Raw genomic sequence first — 6,000 nt, forward strand, 5'->3', positions numbered from 1 at the left:
AAAATGACAAATGTGGAAAAAGCAATTTCATACAATACTTAATATTTTCATTACCTAACATGCTCATAAAAAAGTATGAATTTTAGTTTTTGGAAAGGGAAACAAAGAGAAGTTTCTGGGTTCATTACATGACCATGTTCATTATATACAATCATCTGTGACTGAATCAACGGTTACCTTTTAAGTTTTGAGAGACAAAAATAAATGTAACAATTTATGTTGCGTTCAAATGCTCCTCGGATTGTTCAATTTCCAGAGGAGGGAGGTTGTTCGTCCAACTTTGGTGTGTTCAAGCTACAAAGAATTTATTGCTCAAGTTGATTGCTGTTTCCAGCATATAAACGGACTGCACTTGCACCTTTCTCGTCACATTCTCGTCATCTTCCGATTAGTGGACGACCCGCTCTATTGTTGAGTTAATGCTGATGATAACTTTTCTAACTACTCTAGGTCGCTCAGTGTGCACAAAAATGGTTACAACCTGTAATAACCTGATGTGAGTGAAAAATTGATACGCAATACATAAATTAATAAAGATTTTCTTAACTATAAACCAAACATTTATTTTCGTCAGCCGTGTTTCTGCATATGACATCAAAGTTTAACAAGTCCTATCCTCCTGAGTTGCTCAGCGTCTTTGTGGTCTGCATTTTTAACTTCTCCAAGCTGTTTGGGATCGATATGACCTGATGAGTACAAAAACTAAACATTGTCTTTAAACAGGAAGTAGTTTTGGAACAAGGAGGACAATGGATTTATTTTTAAGAGTCACAGTGTGTAATAGAATATAAAACTGTTTGTTTCGGGGCGCAGGTGGCTTAGTGGTAGAGCAGGCGCCCCATGTACAAGGCTGTTGCCGCAGTGGCCCGGGTTCGACTCCAGCCTGTGGCCCTTTGCTGCATGTCACTCCCCCTCTCTCTCCCCCCTTCACACTTGTCTGTCCTATACATTAAAGGCTAAAAAAAAGCCCCAAAAAATATCTTTACAAAAAAAAAACCCTGTTTGTTTCAGTGTCTGAATATTGTCCTGCAAAAACTCTTGTTTGCTTGTTTGTTTTGTAACTGAATTTTCTTCGCTCCATACTCCGAGCAAGGACCGTCCTTTTGTCTGTAGGAACAGTCCGATGATAATTAAGTCCCAGTCTCCTCAGACGAGTACTTCCTAATTAACAGTGTCATATCTTCTTACTGTTGCTAAAATTGTCTATTTTTGTGCAGGATCAGCTGCAGACTGACTTGGCAGAGATGGCTGCCATCTTGTTTTTACATGGATTAGTGTATTGTGGTCTTACTACCACTAGATCGGACAAAAAAGTGTCCACGAACAAGGACAACAGGTCTGAGTTCAGCAGAATGAAGTATAAGGTGCAATAAACCCAGAATGCGATGCACTCATATGAGGACCGGGGCCCTGGAGGATATACCAAATTTTTTGCAGACTTTCCAAGTTGTTCTGACTTCACGTGAATTGTCCTGTTCTCATTTTTCTGTTTATACCGACACCACATAAATGTGCTTTCACCATTCTATCCATTTATTTTACTGTCAAAAAGCTGCATATCACCAACCAAACACTGAACACAGCACAGATATAGTTGCCATAGTGAACCCAGTTCACTGACTCCTCTCCTGCCCACCTCTATCTTCTATATTTCATTGGAGGATCATTTTCCAGGGGCAAGATTCAGTGTGTCTTAAAATGGGGGGATTCGAGTTCTCTGACATTGTGGAGTAATGTCAGCAAATTCCAGCCTCATACTGTACGAGTTCATTATACATCAAAGTATCGAGGTTTCAGGCATTATCACCTGTCAGTGTATGCCAAAATAGCACTCAGGTAATCATTTAATGAGAAGCTATTTACCTTAGTGTCCTTACCCCTAGCTTGAGAGGTGCTGTTAGGCAGATTTTGTTCTCTCTCGGACAGACAAAAATGTGCATAAATGTATCTCCTAAAGTCTCACCTACTCCTACCATTTTCAAAATTCTGCAAATGTCAGTGTGTTTTATTCATATTTTCAGGTCCTCTCTCTCACATTCATGAAAAACAAAACCACTCACAACATGTAGACCACGTTTCTTCGCATATGGAAAACATACCGCCTTAATAATGTATGTTTCTACTTATAGCACTCACTCAAGATCCCTCGAGATGTGTTTTTGGTCCTCACCGTGTAATCGCTGCAATAACCAGAACTAATGTTGTGGGGAAGTCATATCTGCAAAAACCATTGAAACAATGTGGAAATGGGTGTTTGAAGTGCAGAGATATTGTAGAGAAGCATATTACTCCTGCAGCCACACTCAACTTTTCTAGCAGAATGAGCTTGGAACAATTATGACTCAAGGACATGAGTCAACTTGAATGACTGCACCGTATATTAACCCCATATAGATGTTGGCTTGCAGGCTAGAGTGGTGATTATAAGCGTTTCTTCTGTTAGGTGTTAGAGATGGTAATATGTCTGCTGAAAAAAGGGTACTTTTCATGGCAAAAATGTGCCTCGAGACACATTAAGACACATTTTCAAGACTCTGTTCTCTAACTGCAGATTGTATTAATTTGAACTCCCGCAGCATTAAAACAATGCTGGGAGAACATTTTTCTACCATTTAATATCAACAACTGTTTTGCAGTTAGTGAGCATTTGGTCGAAGGATGAATACAAATGCTGCATTCAGTGTCATTCATCGCTATGACAACAACGGATATCAAAAACCAGGTGGCTGAAAATAGAGAAAGAGCTCACATGAAACAGTAATGTCAGCACGTTTGCTCCGAGGCCTTTTAAATGCCAGATGTGCGGTACCAGACGCCAGAGTGCCAGGACGCTGCTTTCCACCAGTCAGCTGATTTTTCAGTGCTGAGCTGCAGCGGAGCGCTCATTCAGATCAGTTACTCTGTGTGGGAGCAGGGGTTACAGCATGATACAGAGCGGAGGCTCACAATGCAACACTGTTTGCTTTGTTTTACTGTACAATTAACCGAATGGTTTCAGCCTCCGAGTGCTTTGTTAGTTTAATAAAGACACGAGGGTTGGTGACCCTTGGAGAGTCCAGTCCTGTCTTTTAGTACAGTGTGAGCAATAACCTGAACCCATGTCTAATGTAACTGAGATTTTGACTCTGAAAATCCGACTACTGATCACAAAACAGTAAATCTTTTAACTGTATTCCAGGCCTGAAGTCCATATAAACTAAAAAAAAAAAAAGCGCAACACTTTGTTTTTGCTCCCATTAATGAGTTGAAATAACAGATCTAATACTCTATCTATGCACACAAAAGGCTTATCTCTCTCAAATTTGATTTGTTTAAATCCGTCTTAATGAGCACTTCTCCTTTTCCAAGATAATCATCCATGGCATGTTGAGATGCTGATTAAACATCATGGGTAGTACACAGGTGTGCCTTGGGCTGGTCACAATAAAAGGACACTCTAAAATGTGCAGTTATCACACAACATAATGCCACAGATGTGGCAAGTTTTAAGTGAGCATGCCATTGGCATGCTGACTGTAGGAGTGTCCACCAGAGCTGTTGCCCATGAACTGAATGTTCATTTCACTACTACAAGCCGTTTCCAGTGCAATTTCTGAGAATTTGGCAGTACTTCCAACCGGTCTAGTAAGCCAGGCCAGGACCTCCACATCTGGGTTCTTTACCTATAAGATTGTCTGATACCAGCCACTGAGATGAGTGTCCCTGAGACCATTTGCAAAAAGCCTTTTTTATGCAAACCAACTGTTCCATCACCTGTCGCAAAGCAGTTATCAGATGATCTTGCAGACGCAAAAGCCGGATGTGGAGGTCCTGAGCTGGTGTGGTTACACAAATTCTCAGAAACGACATTGGAGATGCAATCAGCATGTCGTCATGTTGGGGTGGCTGTGGGTCGTCCATCAATCGGAAGATCAGCCGATCGATCCCGAGCTCCTCCAGTCCGCACATCGAAGTATCCTTGAGCAAGATACTGAGCCCCAAATTGCTCTCAAAGGTGGTTCCATTGGTGTGTGAGTGTGTTAAAGCTGTGTAGCAGGTGGCACCTTGTACGGTAGCCTCCGTCACCAATGTGTGAATGGGCGAATGTGACTTAAGTGGTCAGAAGACTAGAAAGGTGCTTTATAAATGCAGGTCCATTTACCATCCCGTGTCAAAACTTGCCACCTCTGTGTTGTAATGATGCTCTTAAATTAGCATCTTATGCCACACCTATCAAGTGGATGGATTTTGGATTAGGATGGCAAAGTGCTCACTAACAAGGATTTAAACAAATTTGTAGACAAAAAAAGATGTTATGTAAGTTATTTCAACTCATTAAAAAATGGAAGCAAAAACAAGAGTGTTGCATTCATACTTTTGTTTAGTGTAACAGCAAGACTAAGGCCCAATCCCATTTCTACCCTTTAAATCTTCCACTTGGTAAGGAGTGCCATCATTTGTGAGATAACCCTTATGTTCAGCCGAGTTGCTGATGAGTTTATGCTAGTCCAACCATCTGTTGTATGTATAGCCTACCTTCCGATCGAACGGTAACAAATTGTTTTCCAAAACTTACCGAAGTTGCTGACTTCGCAAGGTGTTCTGGGATATTTCATCTTCCACTTCGTTGTAAGTGTGGGTCCGGGCTACCTTGGAATCTAGGGCGGGGTTTAAGTGTTGGAAACCACTTCCACTACCTCAATTCTGTTTTGGGACACCACTAGCCTAAACGTGAACATGCACAATCAAGTGCAAGTGGGTATTTCTAGGGGAAGTGTGGGTATTGAGACAGGCCGTAAGTTAATGGTAGGGATGCACGATAATATTGGAACGTTATTGGTATCGGCCAATATCAGCTTTAGAATGAAATATCAGAATCGGCCAACATGCTTTTCCTTAATTTGCACAATGAATGAATATCACATACATTGAAAAGTACTGTATTTCATGTTTCCATTTGCTGGTGGGCCATCACGATAAGAGTATGCATGTATAATGTGATGTTAATTCCACTACAGAAGAGACTTGATGATCACGAAGATTAGGTTGGGAAGTCAAATGAGACATACATATTGGCATATCAGATATTGTCAAAAAAAAAAAAATATCGTCAATCCGTAGTTGTAGAGACATTAACCTGCTGGTTGCAAAGATGAAAAGTCATTAGGATATTCCCTGTGGGAACTGTGAATGTTTTTTCCAAAAGTCATAGTTACCCAGACATTTCACTAAGAAACTAAGAAAATTTCAGTCTCACGGTGGAGCTAGAGAAAAGCTCAAAGGATCATCAAAGCCAGTAGGCTTCATCCTCTGGGGGGAAATGTATGTCTGTAAAAGATTTCGTGGCAATCCATCCAAAAGTTGTCAAAATAAAACATTATTTGTGACACACTCCAATCACTTGATAATGTCAGTGAGCTCAGAGCTGGGAGGTCAAAGAAACGATTTGTCAGTAATGCTGAGAGTTATTTATGGAACAGAGAACAACCAATTTAAATATAACCGAGTGGTCTCAAGGTGTAGTTTCTCTGTGTAAAGACTGCTGTGTTAGAGCCTCTTTCACAGTAACTGAGTTATGGCTCCATGTGCGTGTAGCTCTTTGTGTAACGAAAGTAGGTTACGTGTTAGATGTCTGCAGTTGTTGAGTCTTAATGCCTCGGCATGGACCGGGGTATCTCACCGTGGATGATATTTCTGTTCAAACGTTTCACTGGGGAAATCAGCAAAAAACAATCTGCTTGGCCATCTGGAATGTTTCAGCGTGCTTGTTTGTTTGTGAGGCTGCACATCTGTGTCCGTGTATGCAAACATGTACAAGCAGATTGGCATTTGCTTCAAACACCTGAGGGCAGTAATTTTGCCCCCAGCTAAATTCAGCATGAGCAGAGTGATCGTTCCTGTGGTTTTTTTTCACGGTGACACATGAATGTGTGTTTGCTCAGGATTGTTCTACACCTTTTACAAGAGCTGAGACAAAAGTCGCAGACAGTGTGACGAGGGAAACTACAAGAGCAGAACCAC

The sequence above is a fragment of the Epinephelus lanceolatus genome, chromosome 21, assembly GCF_041903045.1.
Source record: "Epinephelus lanceolatus isolate andai-2023 chromosome 21, ASM4190304v1, whole genome shotgun sequence".
Taxonomy (NCBI): domain Eukaryota; kingdom Metazoa; phylum Chordata; class Actinopteri; order Perciformes; family Serranidae; genus Epinephelus; species Epinephelus lanceolatus.